This window comes from Chrysochloris asiatica, unplaced genomic scaffold, assembly GCF_000296735.1.
Source record: "Chrysochloris asiatica unplaced genomic scaffold, ChrAsi1.0 scaffold00020, whole genome shotgun sequence".
Classification (NCBI taxonomy): domain Eukaryota; kingdom Metazoa; phylum Chordata; class Mammalia; order Afrosoricida; family Chrysochloridae; genus Chrysochloris; species Chrysochloris asiatica.
The window spans coordinates 29,478,150-29,487,936 of record NW_006408538.1 but is presented as its reverse complement, the minus strand read 5'-3'; the positions used below and the strand labels follow the sequence as shown (position 1 = coordinate 29,487,936).

Sequence of the window (9,787 nt, the reverse complement as noted above, 5' to 3'; positions counted from 1 at the left end):
GTAACCCACTACATTACCAGAGCTCCTTTCTTACAGTTGTTGTTGTTGTTGTTAAGCGCCATCGAGTCGGTTCTTCTTACAGTAGTAGCTATAATTTTTTTCTCTTGCTTTTGAATTACTTAGAGCAGAGTCTGTCTTCTTTGGTGGTGTTGTTGTTATGTGCCATGGAATCGGTTCCAACTCATAGTGACCCTGTACAGGGTTTCCAAGGCTGTTAATCTTTACGGGAGTAGAGAAAGCCTTATCTTTTTTCCGTGGAACAGCTGGTAGTTTCAAACTGCTGTTCTTGAGGTTCGCAGCCCGATTCGTAACCACTACTCTACAATTGACATATTAGGTTCCTCCATTGGTCCTTTTGTTTTTTCCACTATAGGGTCTCCTTTGATTGCATTATCATTCTTATTCATTCACAATAGTTTTAGCCATTATTTTTATGCATGCGACTACCAAACTTACATTTTGAACATTAATAATCTATTATTTTTTATGCTGCATTGTTTTTGTTGAATGAGGGTTTACAAATCATTGTGTTAGATCAAATATTAGACTAAGAAGTGTCTCACACATGAGTTAATAAAAAAATCTTTCATCCTTTTCTGAAAAATTACTCCACAACAGAACTTTTTACATGGACTTTTTCTTTTGCTCAATACACATTTGAGAGATTTCAGAGAGGAGTTGATAATTAATGATATCTTGCAGCATAATTAGAATTAGTTTGACAAGGTGGAGTAAAACACTTTGGAAGAGATTTCAGATGTGAATTGACATCTGAAATCTGGAAGATGTGATATGGTAAATGGCAAGAAATGACTCTAGAAAGTTAGAAAAGCATTATGTTGGATATGTAAGGCTGGAAATTGTGTTCAGAGTTTGGGTTTTTTCCTTTTGGTAGGGAACCTATACGTTAAGATGGGAGGATTCTTAGCATGGATTGATGATTAATATGTTTTTTTCAAAAATGGATAGAAGAACATATGGAGACTGTTCTCATAAGGGGAAGATTCAGTTATCTTTTTGTGCCACCTCATTCTGTATTCTTAAATGAAAAAAGTCTGGGAAACCTTAAGCTAAATATCCCTAAAGAGAAAAAAAATATGGTCATACTGAACTAAATTATCAACAGATTCCCCCCCCCCCCACCATTATTTAAGGAAGAATATCCTAATCCTAAATTTCAATAAGAGTTGCAATTGAGAAAATCTTCCAGACGGTGTAACATGTGGTGGTTTCCCTCAACATTCTGAGCAAATGTTGCTGTTTTTAAAAGCGTCTGAGGTACCCTGTCATCCTGGTACTTCTAAGTGCGCTTTTGGAAGAATGTTCTTATTAACTAAATTGGTGCCCTGGTATCATTAGCAGTTACTTAGTTCATTGTATCAAATTTTGTTTCTAGGTTTGTACAAGATTTGGGAATGCATTTTAGATTGGTAAAGTAGTCAGACTGTATACCCCTCAGGACCCAAATTGGGTTTTAGCAAAAGGCATAGCCTCTGTTATTAGTAAATTTAATTTTTTGAGCTCTTGAAAGATTTTCAGAGCCTTTTGGCTTCCAGACAAGCATGAAGCTGAGGCATCCAAATCTTTCTCAGTAGTAAGAAGAGGTGACAACAGCCTGGACACTATGCCAACTTTCTTCCTTTCCTCATCTTTTTTCTTGTTTTCATTGCTTGGCTATTAGAAGTCACTAAGCACTTGTGTACTTCATTATTGTAACAACTATAATGAACACTGATAACTAAGAGAGTAACTGTGAGTCTCTCTGCTCGAATGAGTTTGTTATAATTTTGGTCAGCTCTAAAAGCCATTTATTTCACTTATTGATTAAAGACACTGAGTGAATTCTTTCTTGTATAATATCAGATGTGCTCTTATCTTAAAGACAAAAAATCAAGTTGCTACAGTAGTACAGATTTAGTAAATGTGTTTTTGAGAAGCCAGTAGTACTGGAAAATTGGGCTGTGTCCTGTAGGTAGTCATTATTGATAATATACTTTATATTTTTGTAAAGCTTTTAATGTTTATAATTTTTTTTATACATGAACTGATTTGACCAAAAAAACTTTGTAATCTATAAGGGAAAAATATGTGTTCTACTATTTAAAAAAATTAACAAATTTAAGTTTTAAAAGGATAAATAACATGTGTATGGTTTGATTAATTTACTTTCTCTGGTGTAATCAGGACTAAAAGACCAGTTCCATGATACTTTGGTGCTCCTTCTTGGTGATTATATTACACATTAATTATACTGTTCCTCATAGACCTCATCAAGTATTATTTTGAACTAGGCATTTTCTTGAATCTCTGTCAAAGTTTACTATACTTTACATAAACTAACTACCCTTAGAAATAATCAGAAAGTGTTGGTGAGCATGAAAAGTCCTAGAAACACATATTCTAATCAATAGAAACCTGCCACATGTTTGCAAATGTATAGTATTATTGTGAATTCACTTGCAGACTGTGTAAATGAGTTTTGAAATGAAAAATATGAGAGTAAGTTCCAAAGTGTTGTGGCTAGCGTTCCAATTCGTAAATACACAAGTCTGTTCTAAATACAACATGTTTGACTATCTCTCTGCAATCAGTGGATGGCTGAAGACAAGTTCTCTCAGCAATACATTTTCTTTAGCCTTGTTAGGGTGCCTTCAAAAAGAAGGATACTTTTCATGTCATGGGGGAAAAAACCATATCAAATTTTTAAAAGAACTTAGTGGACATCTTCTCACATCATTTGCAGCAAGTTTATAGGAATACTGCTGCACATTGTAAAAACATTTGTTAGGTCGATCAACTGTGTTAAGGAAGGTCAGGAAGACCTCAATAATGAGCCAAAAGAGAGAAGACCATCAGCGTTGGGATATGAAGACACTACTATGGCTGAAGTCCAGAAACTGGTGGAAGAAGACCACACAATTACCATTGATGTGATAGCTGCTGAAGTTGGGCATTCACAGGCTCAGCATTTTCAATTTTAAGGAAATACCTGGGCCTCAACACAATGGTGCCAAAAGCTGACTCAGAAAGCTGATCTTTCCATTGTCTTTTAAGCAAGATTGAAACTAATAAAAATGATTTTATGTGATATGCCATGAGTAAGGAAGAGGCTTGGATTTACCAGTAGGATCCAGAGAGCAAGGTCTAATCAAGAGTGGCTTTTGAGGGTATCTGTTGGGCAAGTTCAGGTCAAGGCAGACAGGTCAGCTCACTTCTGGCAACTGTTTTTAGGGACTACAAAGGGTAGGGGCCAGTAAGCTGGATAGATTTTCTTGAACGACATATGATGTTCATGGGGCCTTATTATGAAGATGTTTTAAAAAAACCTGAAAAATGCATCACTAGGAAAAAGGACAGGAAAGTTGCCCTGAGGAATTGGTTCCTATCACGACAATGCCCATTGAGAACTTCATTGGGAAATCTTGCTCCATCTACCTACACCCCTAATCTTGCCACTCCGGGCTTATTTTTGTTCAGAGAACATTTCAAAGGAACATGATTTGAGTCCTTAAAGGATACTGAAACTGCCAATTTTGATGTGGTATGAATCGAAGAGTGCAGAGTACTTCAGGGAAGGTTTAGAGAGACGGAAACACCACCTTCAGAAGTGTGTAGACCTATATGGAGGCTATGTCAAGAAACAAAATTCATGTCTTGATATTTTTGTATAATAAAATTTCTATGATTTTGTAGCAATTCTTTTTGTCTCTACTCAGCACAAATTAAATTTTTATGACATTGAAGTTTTCTGTGACAGAAATTTGTTATGGTATTTCACAGTTAGAATTTATGCCTGCATTAATCAAGGTGTCCTTTCTCCAAACAGGGGAATGTACTCATCACCTTCCACCTGTGAAAGCCCCTGTTCAAACAAAGAAGAAAACGGCAAAGCATTGTTTTCTTTGTGGAAAGAAAACAGGACTGGCTACTAGCTACGAATGCAGGCAGGTTGGCCAGCTGGAGAAGCTGAAATGCTTTCTGTGTTGTGATCTGGCTTGGGGATTATGCACAATAAAACATTCTTTCAAATGGCTATTTATAATACCGTCATTAAAGTGATGTGCAGATCGCAGCCCTCCGATGAACTTCTAATTGGTTGAAATAACAAGTACCATGAGTTTTCAAAAATGGTAGTAGACCCTTTCTTGCTCTTTAAATTAAGAAATTTAAACCACTAGAGAACAGACGTTCTTGTTCCTATGACAGATATACCTGAGTTTTGTTTTAATGTAGATTTGAGGAACCCTCCTCTAAAAATCTATTATAAATTAAACAAAAAAAGGACTAGATTTAAAGTTAATTTACTTAACAGTTATTTCAACAGATCAGTAATACAAAGGAGCTTCAAAAAATTTGTGGAAAAATTCCATTCCATCAATTCCATTTTTTTCACCAACATTTTGAAGTGTGTTGGCTCTGTAGGATAAGTACTGGACTATGAACTACATGGTCAGTGATTCTGTTTCTGCAAAGATTTCTATCCTTGTAAACCCTATACATTGTTTTTATGAGTTGGAACTGACTCATAAGCACTTAGCAACAACAACAACAACATATATATTCAAGAAATAATGAAACAGATACTAACTTTATTCTACCTATAATTATTTCATTAGCATTGGATTGTATCACCCCTTAGGTTGAGGCCTGATGTTGAAAATAACTGCTGCTTTTCAGAGTACACTCTAGACAAATGAAAACCACTTAGATTCTTGCTAGAAATAGTATTTTTAACTTTTTATGTCATAGTAGGTTTTACATAATTTAGTTTTCTCTTAAGAACAAATATTTAAGAAATTCAGTTCTCCCAAATTCATGAAGTAGAAGAGAAATGGTGGGCATATTTATTGGTTGTAATTTTTCTGCTTCCTAAATGTCTATATTTTGTTTCATAGAGGATTTTTGGGGAGGTACTTGTGCTTGTTTATGATTGGAAGGAAAATGTCAGCTCTGAAATTGCTAAAGAGATCCAATGGGTTCCTGTTGGACCACCTGAAGTCAGTCTCTGATCTCCCAAAGCAGTGGGCCTGTTATAGACATGTGGCGATTCACATAACCTTTTCTTGTGCTTTAGATGTGGAAACAACTTCTGTGCATCTCATCGCTATGCAGAAACTCACGGCTGCACCTATGATTACAAGAGTGCAGGGAGGAGATACTTGCAGGAGGCAAATCCTGTGGTTAATGCACCAAAGCTTCCAAAAATCTAATTCTTGCTCTGCGCGTAACTGTTCTGCTCGGGAAATCATATTATAATGACAGAAGAAATATTGTTTAGACTGCATTATTTTTGTTCGACTCCAAAATATTTGCCAAATAACAAAAACACACAGTCCATACTGTTGGAGACTGAGAATACTGCTATAGTTGACATCTTTATTCTTTGGTAAATTGAAACTCTTGCAAGTAGTTTTTAAGATTTTACACCATAATGATGTTAACTTGGTTATTGCATGTCTTGTGTTTAGTGTTTATATTTGATATTGAAATTCCAATAGGTAAATCTTCAAAACTGCACTTTGTGAAGTTAATATTGACTGTATAACCAGGCTCCCACATGTCCGATACAGAAATGAGTGAACATGGAATCTGCTAGATGGTTTTGTTTGTGTGTGGGGAGAATGGGGGAGTGGGAAGGTAAGAATTGGAAAGATGGAGATTTTTTTTTCAATCCTGTGTATAAATGTTTATCGAGTTTACTACGAAGTTCTTTTTTATTTCAAGCTACTTTTTATAAAAAGAACGTTTGGTTTTCCAGTATGTTCTTTAGGATGTATCTATTTCTAACACACTCAGATTGGCACTCAGATATGTCTGTCCATTCTATGAAACATATCATGTTATATAGTTCTTAAAATACTATTTGAATGGTAGTTTTAAAAAAGAAGATTTCCCACCTATTGCCATTAAATATGGAAACCAACTTTTCACCTTTGAAAAAATAGCTACATTTAAAACTGAGTCTTATGGCTTGGTTTATTTTCCTTATGTGTTGAGTACTATTACCAGGAAAAATTAAAATAAATATTAAATTTTATTATGAGTTTGAATATTTGGTTATTTATAGTAAGTGTTCTTTTATCAAAACATTTAATAGTAAATCTAATGTGTTCTACTTGGAAACATTGATTATGATGGGAAAGGCATTCTTTTAGGGTATAAATGTCCTGCTCCCCAGATGCCACTAATATACCATTCAGACTTTAGGGAAGCTACTTACTGAACGGAGGCTCAGTTAAGACTAATGCTGAATGGTGGTAAACAGCCAGCAGGCAGCTCTAGCACACTCAGCACCTCTGGGCTCCCCAGAAGCCAAAAAGGCTAACTTAGGTGCTCCACATGACTTCTTTTTCCACCTAAGGCCAAATGAACTGGAGAATTTGTGACCCTTCCATTTATTCCTGTAAGAGATTGAATGCTGAATAAAGAAAGATGCTGGAGGGAAATATGTTTACAAGAGTAAGAGGAGATTACAAGAAACGAGTGGAAATTTGACACAATTGGGGGTTGAAGGAATGCATCGTAATAAGAAGTATGAATCCAAACCTGTGGAGTGGATTGCAATGTATTGCTACCCTATAGAATGTAGTAGTACTGCCCCCACAGTGTTTTCAAGGCTGTAAATCTTTATGGAAACTGGCTGCCATATCTTTCACCCATAGAGCAGCTGGTGGGTTCAAAGCACCAATCTTTCAGTTAGCAACTGAGTGCTTAACCACTGTGCCACAAGCTCTTCCCAGTGGGGTATGGCTGTTGTTGATTAGTGCAGCTGAGTCAGTTCTGACTCATAGCAAACCTGTATAGGTTAATGAAAAATACATCAATCTATGTTAATTAATAGTTAAGTTCTCCTCCCTGACCAAGAAAATACTTACTGTAGACATTTAAAATCTAAGAGCTTTATTACATGAATTTTTGTTGTTGTTAAGTGCCATTGAGTCAGTTCCAATTCATACTGATCCTGTGTAGAGTTCCCAAGGAGCGGCTGGTGTGTTTGAACTGCCAACTTTTGGGTTAGCAGTTCGGTGCTTATCTTATAGTGACAGGCTGCTGAAAAATGGACTGAAACATTCCTACATACAAACATACATAATTATGGGTGCTTAGGCCATGCAGCGAAATAGACTTAGTATACTTTGCTTTTTTTTATGGATCAGACATTTTATGAATTAATTCAAGAGAATTCAGGTGGATGGCACAAATGGCTAAACACTTGACTACTACTCAAAAAGTTGTTTATTCCCACCCAGAGGCACCTTAGAAGAAAGCCCTTGGTGATCTGCTTCTGACAGGTCACAGCCTTGAAAACTCAACAGTGCAGTTCTGCTCCCCAGCACATGGAGTCTCCATGAGTCAGAATCAGTGGATGACAACTAACAGCAGTAAGGGAGGAGGGGATGTAGGGTAGGGAAAAGGGCGAAACCAGGCAAGGGGGAGGATTTCAGGTGAAGCCCTAGCCTCTGCCTGATGTTATGGAGCTCGCTGGAGCATATACAAGTAATACACTTCAGAGTTTGTCCCACGTTGGGGAGCTGTGTTTCTGTACTCCCATGCCAGCCCTTGGTTAGGAAGATGGAGCTTGGCAGGAGGCCATAACGATCCCAGGCACCTGAGGTTCTCCTTTAGATGAGGTGGTTCCCCTGTCCAGGACAGTGTTACAGAGGGCACAGGTGCCAACATTGGCTGTAAAGTACACAGAAGCTGGAGGATGAACACTGAGAAGATACCCAGTGGATCTGGTTGTACCGTGACAATGTCCTTGATACACAGTTCCCCAGATCATTGTACAGAATATGAGCTTGTTCTTGGAAAGTGGTGTGAATTCATTCCTGGGGCTGAGTTCCAATGTTTTGTCAAGAAAAACAAGCTTATTGGTATTTCTTAAAGGGACTATACACAATGTTGATGTTGTTGTTCTGTGCCGTGGAGTCGGTTCCGACTCAGCGACCCTGTACAGGGGTTCCAAGGCTGTAAATCTTTACGGGAGCAGAAAGCCTCATCTTTCTCCCATGGAACGGCTGGTAGTTTTGAGCTGCTGACCTTGCGGTTCGCAGCCCGATTCGTAACCACTATGCTACCAGAGCTCCTTATACACAATACTATGATCATATTTCTAAACAAAAGAATGAAATTTACAGATGCATACAAGACTTTTTCAAGAAACAGTATAAATTCTTAGATGAAGACTTTGTATTTGATATCTATCAAGACAGTAGGGGCAAGGTGTGGCTATTGATTTTAATCCATTTGGTAAGGTAACAGATCCACTGTTATTTACTTGGGAAGAACTGATATCTGGAACAAACTTGAAGGCTGAACTTAGTGAAGGAGATGCCCTAGAGTAGCAGTCTCCAGCGTTTCTCTGCACAAACAGTGAAGTTACAGTACAGCCCAGTCCCCACCTGAGTTAGCGACTGCCCAAGGAGTTTGTAGATCTCTCTACTGGTGAGGATGCTCACAAACTAATAGATTTCCTTAAACTGAAAAGAAATCAGCAAGAGGATGACTGATTCAAGCTCAAGACTAAGTTGATGAAACCATCTCTACTTCAGGAGGCTGTTCATAAGCCACAATTTCCTTACTAGTCCTAACCTCATGGAAATGGGGTGAGGGGCAGTATGGAAATCAGCAGGTTTTTATATTCATGTCTATTCTGCTGGGGAAAAAATGGACTTTGCTACTTGTAAAAAATATCAATAAATACATCATAAACATAGAAAAAAATTCACTCATTTATTCACTATTTATTCATCTAACACATTGTATAGAGCCCATTGAGTGTGGCAATAGAAGACTTGTGAGATCAAGTTGGTTGATTGTATTGTTTAATTTTTCTGTGTTTTTGTTGAGTTTCTTTCTAGTTGTTCTGTCCTTTATCACAAGTGGTATATTAAAGTGGAGTTGTCTATTTTTGCTTTTCAATTCTGTTAATGTTTGGTTTATGTGTTTGGGGTTCTTTTATTGAATGCATAGAAGTTTATTATGGCTATGTCCTTTTGTTCAGTTGACCCTTTGTCATCATATAATGCCCTTCCTCGTCTCTTATGTTAGTTTAATGCCTTAAATTTTATTTATCAGAAATTAATATTGCCATTCCTGCTCTTATTTTATCACCATTTGAATGGTATCTTTTTCCATCCTTTGAATTTTATTCTATTTTTACCTTTGTGTCTAAGGCATGTCTTTTGTAGCACATTGTTGGGTCATGTTTTCTTACCAATTTTACTATTTGTTTCTTACATGGCATATTTACTTTCAGTGTCATTATTCAGAGGTATGAATTTGCTGTCATTTGCTGATTTTTTTTGCAGGGCTGCTGGTTTCTTTGTATAATTTTCTGTGTTGGTTTCATTCTGTTTATAGATTTTCTTACCAGTTCCTTCATCACTGTTGTTTCAGTGTTTACTGTTTGTTGCTGCCACCACTCGTCTGTCAATTTGTCATACTGTGGTGGCTTGCATGTTGCTGTGATTCTGCAAGCTATGCCATTGGTATTTTAAATACCCACAGTAGCCAGGTTTCACAGCTGAGTTTCCTGACAAAGATAGACTAAGAAGAAAGCGAGGCAGACTGCTTCTGAATATGTAGTCACTGAAAACCTTATGATTAGCAGTGGAACATTGTCAGCACAAGAATATCGAATGTTGAAGCATAATGAAGAACACCTGAATATTGTCACATATAGTGCAGGACAATGAGCCCCTCAGGTTAGAAAGCACTCAAAATGTGACTGGGAGAGCTGCCTCTTCCAAGTAGAGTTAACTATGATGATGTGAATGGAGTAAAG

The 9,787-nt window shown here is 37.1% G+C and overlaps 2 pseudogenes; both read left to right on the top strand.

The window, feature by feature from the left end:
- The window catches only part of LOC102819204, a 65,501-nt pseudogene extending 60,291 nt beyond the window's left edge, over positions 1–5,210 (top strand).
- A 2,543-nt stretch (positions 5,211–7,753) lies between these two features.
- On the top strand, positions 7,754–8,510 carry LOC102814143 (annotated as a pseudogene).
- The last annotated feature ends 1,277 nt before the right edge of the window (positions 8,511–9,787 follow it).